This window comes from Lepisosteus oculatus, chromosome 23 (genome assembly GCF_040954835.1).
Source record: "Lepisosteus oculatus isolate fLepOcu1 chromosome 23, fLepOcu1.hap2, whole genome shotgun sequence".
In the NCBI taxonomy this organism is placed as follows: Eukaryota; Metazoa; Chordata; class Actinopteri; order Semionotiformes; family Lepisosteidae; genus Lepisosteus; species Lepisosteus oculatus.
Window position 1 is genome coordinate 11291539 of NC_090718.1, and position 12878 is coordinate 11304416.

The following is a 12878-nucleotide window of genomic DNA, read 5'->3' on the forward strand; positions in this document are numbered from 1 at the left end:
ATCATTAATCACTGGAAATAAAATCATTTTTCCATCAGTAAATACGAAAACAGATTTCACTATGTGACAAGGCTACCTAGAACTAAAACTGCTATATAACAATTTTGTGTGCATTTCATAAATAGGAACTGATACTGAATATCATTACAGCCTACATCTCAGTCTGTTTCACAAAAGTAAAGGTTAACAACCTGCCCAACGTCCCTCTGTATTACTCAGATAGTTACTGGCCTTTGCCAGGGTAGATTTACACTCTTCCAGAGCACATACAGTATATACTGTACACATACAGACACACACGTTTAACTACAGATACTCTCAGAGTTCAAACAAGTATTGACAGGTTTTCTGAGGAATCAGCAGCAGGGAAGGACAGTTGCCGAAGACCAGAGGAAATTATAATCAATATAAAGCCTACTGTTTAATCATTGTCTATGATGAATTATATTGCTTTTGATAAAAGTAGATTATGAGCTCAAATGACAGTGATAAAACTTAATTAAAGCAGTCTAGAATAACAGTACACTTGCTAGTGATGGATTTCTGCTCTGACAATGTGGCCCCCTAATCAAACAATTGAAATTCATAACATGCTTTTATCTGGCTGCATAAGTAAGGTTGGAATTAACTTGCATAGTGCAGAAGTCAAGGAGCGTGTAAAACTACCTGTTGGCAAATACTGAACCCAGATAAAACTGCGAGAGGATGAGTGGCAGTGTCCTGTCTGAGCCCTGCATAACCCAGGATATACAGTGTAATATACCTCAGGAGTTAAGAAATGTACTTTGTAAACTGGAATATATTACATCCACACACAAAGTATATATGACAGAAATACAGAATATACTTTTTCATAACATGGTAGGAAGTCAGTAAAGCAAATTCACCACAGTTACAGAAGACCTGCAGGTCTTCAAGAACCCCTACCAGGTGCACTGATAAAGTATTTCTCACCCCACAGGAGGGGACACACTTCACTCACCCCTCAATGCAGCTCTCCTGGGTCACTGACATATAGCCGCAGTTCAGTCACCGCAGACCAGGTGAAGGAGTGAGAACAGACTGTGAGGGAATCAAATAGGACATTTCAGGAGGCCAGACTGCTGCTGCAAAAACACAGGAGAGTAAAAGTTATATAAGGCTTTCCATTAAGAACTGAATCCCTAGCATTTAGATTGAAACGTGTTGCACTTACACTAGGTAATAAGTATTCAATGAAAACTAAATGAAAGTGTGATGCCGTGGGGGTTACAGTTATCTGTCAGGGAGATTAGTAGATGGAACTCAAGACCAGACCACGTCTTAGGCAAATTTTAGTTCAACAAACAAGCCTTAATTGTTGAGAGAGAAAAGTAATCAGAAAAACAAAACGCCCTCTTCTCGCAGGTATATTCTTAAATAATAAGCTCTATATCAGGGAATCTGGTCTACCCTGATAAAATAAAACACAGAAACAAAAAATACCTTGATGCAAAAACACTGGAAAACAAATAAGTCCAGGTGTCCTCACGATCCTCCCAGCTCAGGGACTCAGGGGAAAGGCCTGTGACTGACAGCACTGCTGAGAATTGAGAAATACAGTCATTAATCACTGGAAATAAAATCATTTTTCCATCAGTAAATACGAAAACAGATTTCACTATGTGACAAGGTTACCTAGGACTAAAACTGCTATATAACAATTTTGTGTGCATTTCATAAATAGGAACTGATACTGAAAATCATTACAAGCCTAAATCTCAGTCTGTTTCACAAAAGTAAAGGTTAACAACCTGCCCAACGTCCCTCTGTATTACTCAGATAATTACTGGTCTTTGCCAGGGTAGTTTTGCACTGACCCAGAGCACATACAGTATATACACACACATACAGACACACCTGTTTAACTGAAGATACAAATACAAGTCCCAAAGTTCAAAAGAAGTATCAACAGGTTTTCTGTAGTGTCAGCAGCAGGGAGGGACAGCTGCTCAAGGCCAGAGGAAAATATAATCAATACAAAGCCTATTGTTTAATCATTGTCTATGATTAATTATATTGCTGTAGATAAAGGCATATTATGAGCTCAAATAACTGTGATAAAAGAAACTGTCAGTCAAACCCAACCCAATTAAAGCAGTCTAGAATAACAGTACACATGCCAGTGATGGATTTCTGCTCTGACAAAGTGGTCCCCAAATCACAACAATCATGTTCATAAAAAGCTTTTATCTGGCTGCATAAGGGAAGGGTGGGAAGGTTCACCCACCCCTCAGTGCGGCTCTCCTGGGTCACTGACGTGTAGCAGCAGCTCAGATTTCAGGAGGCCAGACTGCTGCTGTAAAAAATAGGAACATAAAAGTAATGTCAGGCTTTACATTAAAAACTGAAATGCTAGACTTTAGATTGAAATATGTTACACTTCGGTGATAAGTATTCAATGAAAACTACAAAGTGTGATACCATGGGGGTTACAATTATCTATCGGGTCGATTAATAAATGGTATTTGAGACCAGTTAAACAAGTCTTTATTTTCTAGAGAAAAGTATTTGGAAAATAACAGGATTCATTTACATCTGGTTGGTATATTCTGAAAAAGTAACCTCTATATTGAGGACAGTGGTATACCCTGTTTAAAAAAAGACTTCACAAAAACTGTTGGAAACAATTATCTTTTATTAAAAAAAAAACATACATTTCTTCTGAAAGTTATAAAAATAAATCTGGTCATTTTTCTCACAAAACAATTGATTCAATCTTATCTTCTTAAAAGTATAAAAATAAACTGCCTCAGAAACGGGTCTTCCATTTATTCCTTTTCCTTAGTCATCAGTAAACCTCCTTCCTTGAATTAAAAAAGTGCCTGTTAATCCCATTTAATCTTTCCCTTTTTCTCATCCTCTATCAGTCTCTTTTAAAAAGGACTACCGGGGGGGGGGTCTCTTGCTTATTTATTTACCTTTCTCTTTTTTCCACTTCTCTCTTCTTCCCTTCCCTTCCTTTGTTTTGCTATGTTTTAGTTTTAGTTTAGGGAATTACATTACCAAATACAGTCAGATGTAGTTTCTGTGCAGCTTGGCTTCAGTAAGCACTGTACTTTCTACTCTCTGTTATCTCTGGGTTCGATTTATATGGCCTGCAGGTAGGAGCACACCTGTGTCTTATTCCACTTCTGTCATCATTTTGGTATTCTACTATGCGGTACCTCCATTTCACCATCTTAATGCAATCAGAATTCTCAGTGAAATCTAAGACACTCTTCTTAAAGGTCTTCCCATTCAGTACTGTGCCTCTAGCAGCAAATTCATAGTTTAGAACAAATTGATGTGAAACTAAACATCAAACATTTACCTTCCTTGGATAACTGTTTCACAGTCCTGAATATCAAGAATATTCACACATTCTACCAAGGAAGCAGCTGGACAGAGCTACAGCTAGAGAATCCAGTTCATACTCAAACACTGCTGGAGAAGGACAGTGGAGCTGTTATTTTACAAAGTCCCTTACATTAGACAGGGGGCTTCGAGCAAAAGAACCTGGATTATAAAACACAGGTTGTGTGTCAGCAGAGCAGAGATACTCCTACCTGCATTGTGGCAGCTGTGTCCCCTAACAAGCTCAGTGTGCAGGATCTCTCCTTCCCAGAAGCAGCAGCCTTCAGGTCTGAAATAAACCACGATGCACACACTCTCCATTAAAACTGGAAAGAGTCCCCTCATTAGCAAGTGAACACTGTAAATTTCAGTTTCTCTCATTAGAGAGTGAACACTGTCACAGAAATAGGCATTTCTAAATTCTCTCACCTCACTTGCACGCTCTTGGCATTCTGTTTAAATCTCTAGGTTAAGGTACTGTTTGCCCAAATTCCTGATATGGTGGAATCCGGTTTTCTCCATTTTGTATTTTGTGCTTGTACGGTGGCTGGGTCATCCCTACAGCTTATTGGACTGTTAGAATTCTGCCTGAATGGCAAAGCCCTCATCCTTATAGCACGTTTAATGGTCTGTGACAGTTTTACAGCTCTGCATCAATGTGAAAGCCTGCTTCAAGTGTAGGCAATAGCTAACTTTTTCTTGGGGTCAATTAATAACGGCTCGTTTAAAAATGCAATCAGATTTTATTCCTTTAAACAGTCATACTGTAGCTTGTAAATGACACTTATTTAATTTTTAATGCAGTTACCTGACTCATAATTACAAATCATCTCCTAACTTTCAAAAATTGTGCGCTGCTTGTACACACTGGTGGCCGCACCGTAAAACACAGCTCCAGGGTCTTTTAGCAGTTACCCCAAAACCTACGAGTTTGCCCAGAAACAACACACCGGTCGAAATACACCATACAAGATATGAGAAACCTTTAATGATGTCTACATGCCTATACACACACACACACACACAACAACAACGTTTGCTAAAGGTGGATGGTGTTGGCAAACATGGTACGTATAAGAGATCTGCTTTAACACGTTCGTAGTGATTATAATGCAAAGACGTAAAAATATTCAGACGGTAGAAGGTTGCCTTCTATTTAACTTAAAATGTGTCCGTCCTTCTACCAGTTCTGTTCTGAACTTCAAACATACCCTCTCTCAGGAGGAGTATATGAAGATGGTAAACAATTTGATTGGTTGCCATGTCAGGCCAATAGGAACTGAATAGACACCTCTTCTGATTGACCAATAGAAACAGCTCCTCCGTATATGAAAGACTGACCAATAGTAAATACAGGTACTCCGGCCCCCGCCTTTGACAATAAAGCTTGTCTCTGGTTTCCGAATGTTGCACAAAAACATTAGTAGAGATCTTTGTGGTGCTCTTATGTCATTGCCGTAAGAGGTTTTATCATTTGGGTAATGGGTTTCAGGTGGGGTTAAGACAAAAGTGTAGGGGTGTTAATGTCCTGTCCTTGTTAATAATCTCACTTATTCAATGTCACTTCTCTACCCCATAGAGAGAGTCTGTGGGTGAAGAGTGCCTGGTGTCACCTCAGGTACTTCTGCATTTACATTTCCAAGTAAATCCCTGCCAAGATACTTCAGGATGAAAAGCACCATCTACAACAGTTTTGCACAGTATTGAAATGACTACACTAGTCAATACGTGAATACTTGATCTTGAAATGTTTAAATGCAGCTCTGGTGTCTCTCTAATTACATCCAAGAAACTGCTGCTTGTGTGACAAATGGAAGGCTTATGAAATTCTCAGGTAGAATATTACTACAGCACAGCATTTGACAAAACCCAGCTGCCATTTTCTGCAGGGTTGTTTCTCCAATGGTGCAGCGTACCTTAGCTGGTATTTCAGAAGTGTGTGAGGACTCCACACTGGACTCTTACCAGAGGATGTCCTCTGCTTTTGCAACCTGCTGTAGTTTTCTACAAAAAGGTTGGACCAGAGAAGGGTGTCTCCAATCCTAGAGAAAATAAAGGCTGGTTTTACAAGTCATCCACCATTTAACTGGGAAAGTTAAATAATGGAATAACTGACCACTCACTGATAGGTCCTTACCTTGAGGTATCTGCTACTAGGTGGTTTAGATTTTTTACACAACCTGTAAATTAGCTCCTTATCCCCCCAAGAAACCTAACTCAGGCTCCCCAAAAACAGCTTGAGAGGCACAGGTTAAATCTGAGCATTGGTTATAGTTACAAGTAGCTAGTGAACTTAACCTAGCTCTTACTTATGAGATTTGAATTTCTGTCTGTTAGATAGCAAGGTTACAACTCTACATTGTTTTGCTTACTTTATAACTGTGGACTCCAAGTAGAAATAAGACCTAAGGAGTTCTTAATCCAACCCCTCCTTATACATCAAGGAAATTGTACAGTTGACAGCAGGTGGCAATAAAGTCTGAAAAACTCCTGAAGGAGTATTACCCTTCCACTGATCTTCAGATCAAAGTGTGCAAGATGATCCTGCTGTTCTGGTGCCACTGAAGATAAAACTCACTGTACAAGTTAATGGCTGTACACAAAAAAAAAACTTCCATAGACCTTTATTTTATTGCATAGACATGACAGGGACTACACAAACAGGATCAAATACTTAACAGATCACAAATACCAGGTTTGTTCTTCATCCCATCTGCTCTGTGGAACCTCAGATCCCCATCTCACATTTTTTTCCTTCCAGTGATCAACAGGGCTCAAGGTAAGGGAGTATCCACCGCATCTTAAAAAGGTGTCAATGGAGCTCTCAGAAGACCAGAGGAGCCATCACTGAAAGATGGCCACACCACCTCACAGGTTTACCCAGTGATGATACTGCCATGATGAAGCCCACCTAAGCTTCAAAAGAGAGGGTTGTTAGATTGCCACTTATCAATTTCTCCACAGTTCAAGACACCAAGCACAACCATGTCCCATTATTTCTCCCTTAGTAACTATACAGTTGAGTTTCTGTATCCCAAGACAAGCAGCTTCCAGTTGACCAATATGAAAGCCTACAAGCTTAGTCCTTCAGAACAGGACTCTTGTGGCAAAAGAGGGATTCTTAAAGGGTCCTCTAGACAAGAGCCATTCCACAACTGTATGTGCTGCAAACACATGCAAGATGGAGTTTCAGGTGTCCACTTAAGACCAACAATATTGTACATACCCATGAAGTCAGTTTATGGCACCGTTCCACAGCGTCACAAGACAATAGACCTGTAATGGGTCAAAAAACGGAAGCCACAGTAGCTGGAAGTCCTGAACGCCAAGCATTCAAAATCCAGAAAATGAGCAATAAGCCAGAAGAACAGCAGAGGGCAGTAGAAGCTAGTTAAATCCAACTCCGAAAGGCGAGAGCGATAACCAAGAAACAGGTAAGCCCGTAAAGAAACCACACCCGGAGAAGACGAGCGCTCAGGAAGACAAGCGGGAAATCAGGAACATCAACAATACAACAGGCATAACAAACACAACTTAAAGCACAAGCTAAATATCTAAGCATCCCAGGTTTCACTTTTATAAGCCTCTTAATCAATTACATAGGCTCATCTAATTTCACGGGAACCTATCCCAAAGCCCTAAAATCCTCATGTGGAATGCTTAGGTATGTCTAGCTCAATAATGCACACCTGCTTCCCTGCTCAGAAGCCATCTTGGCTCAGAGAAACACCACAGCCTGGACTTGAGCCAAAATGGCAGGTTCCAGCGAAGTCTACTAGAGACACTACCACAATGATTTAACAAAGTTTGCTTAAACGTGGTTTCTCGACCTTTTAGGATTCCACATTAACTAGATTAAAAGAGAAATATAATTATTTGAATATGTTTAAGGTATGCATTCCAGATTCCAGAGAGAAACTCTTATATCATTTCAGCACCCAATATTATTTCTCTTACTGTGTCAGAACACTTGCCGACGCCTGCTGTGATTTTAAATGGAGCTCTCAGTTAATGTATCGCAAAGGAGAAAGTCAGTGCTGCAGACCATTACAAAAATGTGCTTTGCTCTCTGAGTCATCTGTGTTTAAAAATAATCATGATTGAAAGAGTGTTGTAATTTCAGTTAACTAAGTAGATTAAGGCATTACTTTGAGACACAAAATTTGCCTTCCAGTATTTTTGGTGCCCTGTACTGGGGGATGATTTTTAACTGTCTTTTTCCTTCTAAACACCTTCCTTCCATTTTCACTGAGAATTGGTCCTTCTGCTTGGTAAGTAAGCGTTTAAATAAACTAGCAGGCTGACTGTTTGGAATTATCTGTAGAGTTTGAAATAACATCTTATTTGTTTCTGATGATGGTTTTGTTTTTTCCTCATGTACTCAAACAACCCCATCGCCTACGAGCTTTCATTTTCATCCTTTGATTTCTGTAAATCCTTTCTTCCCCTAAAAAGGTGGCATCATCATTGTCTTCTCCTGGCTTCCCCTACTCAGGCACAACCCATTATTAATTAACTGCTTTTACTGCTTCTACCATTTTGAAAAAGCTGGGGATGGGAAATGGACCATGAACAACTTCCTCCAAAATATATTTGTATATTTTCATACATATTCTCTCTTAGAAAGGTGAGAAACTCACAGTACAATAAAGGAGATGTCTTGTTAGTGTGATCCCTGCCAGAGGAGCATTTGCAATAAATTAACGCAGTAGTATGAAGAAATATAGCCCAAATTGTCTCCTGACCTCAAGAGATTTACTTGATTGTTTACTGTATGGCTTTGTGCAAAGCTGTTACGATTTCAGTACATAATGTTCTTGAAAATTTCTTTATAAACAATTTATTTACTCACGACACAGCAATATAATCCATGACTCATCTTGGTATGTAACATTACCGTTCCTTAATTTAATTGGGAAAATAAATAAATCTGGAGGGCATTGTATTGATATATCATAAATACAATGTAATCATCACTACCAGAACTCTTCATAGGTACTCTTTTTTCTGTACATTACAAGAACCTCCTCCGCCCTGGGTAAGATGTTTTGGTTTCCTCTTTGCAATCTCTAGTCTGGTTGCCAGGTGTGTCAGATCTGATCCTGTTGCCACCTCCTGTCACCACCTACATCTCCCATCTGACAGACCACTAGCTGTCAGACTAGCTGGCCTTCCACACAGTGTGAAATTAGGACTCTCTACCAGCCCCCATGTGTGGAAGTTGGGTAATGTGGGCAGAACATCATAAACTGAGCAGAAATTTGATCTCATTTTCTTCTATGTTCCAGTTGTCTTGCCATGTCTGTGATTGCTCCCTTATTACTTCACAGCTTTTCCAGCTGCCCTGCTTCTTCATTGCCTTAAACTCTTCTACCACTAATCATGTCGGTAGCTGTAACTTGCGACCTATGCTGTAGAGGCTGCTGCAAGGTGTTCAAAAGCTTCCTTAAACGTCCAGCCATCACCTGAGATTTTCCTCTTCAGCACCTCCACCATTGAAAAAGATACCTTGTTGACAAGGAGAGACCAGTGGAGTCTAGGAAGAACTCTAGGAAGTGTTGATAATACCAGGCCTTATATTTGGCAGGTAGACCACTAATCTCCGGATAGGGGGTGGTATCTTCTTAAACCAGATAAAACCAATCCAAATTCCATGTAACTAGTTGTGATGGCATTAATGTCAAGGATGTCGGAAGGGCATGCCGTGGAATGACAAGGAGAGCAGTAGAGACCCTATGCATAGTGGCAAAAGGGGCAACACAGAGGTTAGCCCAGGCTCAGGGGTCAGACGATGTCGTGGAAGAAACCTAAGCCCTCTGGTCACGGGAAAGGTGACCTGGTGCTAGGCGGGTCTCAGGACATCCATACCCTCAATGCTGAGCCAGGAGCAGAGCAGACACAGGAAGTAAATAGGCTACACAAGAAAACACTGGAAAGACATGAACTATCACAGGGAACTAGAAACAGGACAGAAGAGCAGCACCCTCAAGGTGTACAGGGTGTGACAGTAGTGTACTAAACTTGAATTGAACTTCTGGATTTTGCAGGCTTGAACTCCAGTCCTGCTCATGTAATGAGCTCTTTGGTTTCTCTTCTTATTTCACAAGCAGGTTCATCTCTACAGAAAATAGAATGTCTGGTATAGTGCATCCATGATGCCTACCTCCAACCTCTGCTAGAGTGTGATAAAGTCCTTGTTTGTGATGTGTATCTTAAATAGTTGAAGGAGTCTTGAAAGAACCATAAAACCTAGCTGGAATATGGTAGGGCATTAACTTGGTGAGAACCAGCTTGTGAGATACAGTTTAATTCCATAGACATTAGTTAGATCTAAGCACAGGACTGCAAGATCTCCTTTATTCTGCTTGGCACTTCCTGCAATCTTAGAAATAATTCTAGCATTTTCCAGACAGACCAGACACTCCTGAAATGCCATCCCATTGCACAGATGTATCAATAGAATTGTTGTTCATCATGAACCTGTTCAACCTGCTTACTGTGATTCTGAAACATATTTTAATTTCTGCACTAAGAAGTGAAAAGTTATGGAATTGCTTGAGATTCATTGAGTCCTCTTTCAGCCCTGAACCATCTCTCGGCTTTCTTTGAGGTAGTTCTTCCTTTCTGCCTCTTTCAGCAGCTTCCGGAGTCTCCGCCTGAGTCTCTCACAGTGTCTGTGATCCTCTGGCTCTGACACTGATCCTGCTCTGGTCCTTTTCAGGGAATTGTTCATCTCCCACCAGGTAGGTTCCCACTCTTCAGAAGGAATGGTGAGTTGTCTGGTTTAACTAGTGTAGCCATGTAGTCTGGGGTCACTGTGTGAAATATTCTTCCACCTCCTCCTTTGTAAACTCAAGCTTTCCTGATGTTTTATCATACTGTATATAATGATTAGGGTAAGGATTAAAGTTACAAATTGGGGTTGCATTGTGATTGAGAAATTTGAATTTCTTTGCATATAATATGTATGACACAAACCAATGGAAACATGAAAGATGTCATGGGGAAGTGTATTTAAAAGATCCTTGCACAAAGAGTTGTGGGAGAATGGCACAGGTGAACCAGTCATTTTGTAGACACCAACAGCTTGTCTTCTTTCAACGGATGGCTGCATGAGATTTTGCAATCAAACTGGTACCAGAAATCAAAAGGACTACGTGGATCAAATACTGTCCTCTCATTTGAATGTTCTCATGTTCTTGTAATTTCTTAAATGAACACATCAGCGGCATGACTAATAAGAAATACAGAAGCAGTAAACTGAGTATCTGATAAATATTTACAGATGAAAAAGAAATCTCACTTCTGGGCACAGCTTTAAGATAAATCAAGTTCTACAACAATAAGTGTCTTGCTATGAACTTTAGAGCCCACAGCTCGACAACATATTTCTAACTTCTTTATTCTTATTCTTCTGGCCTTCAAATACTATGGATAAGGATAATATGTACTGTATGCTGATGGCCATGGAAAAAAAAAGAGTTTCAAGTGTTACAAGTGTAATAAACTCATGGGGGCTTCTGAAAATATGCTCGATTTCTTCCACGAGTTTTCAGGCGGAGCTAAGAAAAAAAGCGCCCTGACCGTCAGCTTGTAGCCCCGCCCACTCGCATGACATCCTCCGCAGGCCACGCCCCGCTCACCTGTCCGCCAGGTTCTGCGAGAGAGAAGGGAGCTGGGTGAGTTTGTTCCGCGTTTTGTGGATTTTTTAACCTTTCTTTTATTCCTACATAGATAAAATGTATTTCATTCCTGTAATTATGTAGTCTAAATCTCGTAGGAAAATTGGGTAAAATACATATATTCGTTGGGAGCTAAATAGCCATTTTTGCTCTGTCTTTTCTTTTCCAAAACTCACCGCGTTTTTAACAAACAAAGTGTGTGACAAAGTGTGTATTTTACATCGAAGAAAAGTTTTGTTGCAGAAATAAAGACACTGCTGTATTCACAAAATGAAAACGCCGCCTTTCCGTATGTTTTAAATTAATGTTTCTTTATCAAACACTTCATAAATTTTGCTCACAAAATCAAGCGTGTGCATTTATTCGAAACTAAAGCAGCCTACCAAGAATTACCAAGTAATTTTATTATCTTCCAGAGAAGTTGTGTATTATCTTGTATTTGTGGTAAAACCACCGCTTTCAACTTATACTTATTAATTTAAATACTTTAAATTCTAAATTCCGTTTTTGTGTGTTCAGTTGAGCTTTTTCGGGTTGGATATGATTTATTTACTTATTTCTTTTTTATTTATTTTCACGTATATTGTTGAAATATCTGTTAAGAAACTTGGGTTTAAAATATCTTTAGAATGTCGTCTAAATGTGTTCTTGTGTTTCCAGTTTGGAGTCTTCGGGCAGGACAGGCTTGACTCAGCTACTGGAATTATCTATGTAAGTATAAACCTTTTTATTCGTTTACACGTATCATATTGAAATACACTATATACTTTTCTTCTTGCTGGAACGTGTTGAAAAAACGTGATGCACCTCGTAATAAGAAGATTCAAACTAGGAGATAAATTTCTCCACGGCAGAAGTGGTTTTGACCCGACAGCAGTGTAGGTGTTCATAGGAATCATTTTCTGCCAAAATTGCGACCACTTGTGCTTTTTGATGCGCATAATACATCTTCGTAAGAAATCGTTTTGTCTTCCGAATTGCATCCCAACGGAGCCTATAAAGATTAGGATTAATTGTTCGTGTGTTAGTTCTAGCCTTTTCAGAACATTTTGAATGTGAATCAAAAATGAAATTATTATTTATTGCTTGTGCTGTGCCTTCGATATTCTCACACTTTAAATGCAAGCCTGATTTCTTCAATACCCTGTTAAACAAGAACGTTACCCGTTACACCAGGTTAAGCGCTTTATTCCAGCTGTAGACCTTTTAAAGCTCATCTTCTGGACGCGTCGGTTAGCTCGACCTAACTACCTGGCATAATTTCGAGAAAGCACCGCTAATACTGATTTCTGTTGTTTTGCAGGAAATGCAACAAAGTTCCAGTCTTCATTCTGGTCGCTGCCTCGACAGATCCCTTGGAGAACCAGTAACGTGCCGTATGTTTCTGTGCTTTTCGTGCAGTTGCGTGCAACTCTTTTCGTACCCTTTTTACTTGTAAAAGCATTTAGCGTAAATGTATCCGTGCTTTGACATTTTGTCATTTAAATCCATGTTACTTTTCACTTCAGATCCTGTGCATCTGTCGTTTGTAATGGAATGCGGTGTTTAATGTTGGAAGCTAATGTTTTTGTACTCTGCTTACTTGTAAAAAGTCTTTAGTGTTAATATAGCCTTGCTTTGACGCTTTGTAATTTAAAAGGTGTTAATTTTCATTTCGAATCTGTGCATCGCTTGTACTGGAATGCTTTGTTTTGTATGCAACTTTCGCTCAATAAATTGTTGATTGGAGTTTGATGTGTTTTGTTGTTTCTGTTCTCATGCAGAGTTCCGTACACCCTTGGTCCTGAAAAACCCCGGTGTTGGTGAGTTTTTTGGCGGAGAGACTTTACTAACAGTTTCCGA

The 12878-nt window shown here is 39.6% G+C and overlaps 1 long non-coding RNA gene across 1 annotated transcript; it reads right to left on the minus strand.

Annotated features, from left to right (window-relative positions):
* Positions 1-5961: 5961 nt before the first annotated feature.
* LOC138224912 (uncharacterized) lies at positions 5962-6877 on the minus strand. Its single transcript, XR_011183381.1, has 2 exons — positions 6581-6877; positions 5962-6270 (listed from the first exon to the last, which is right to left on the minus strand). It is a non-coding gene; the product is annotated as an uncharacterized lncRNA (long non-coding RNA).
* Positions 6878-12878: the final 6001 nt, after the last annotated feature.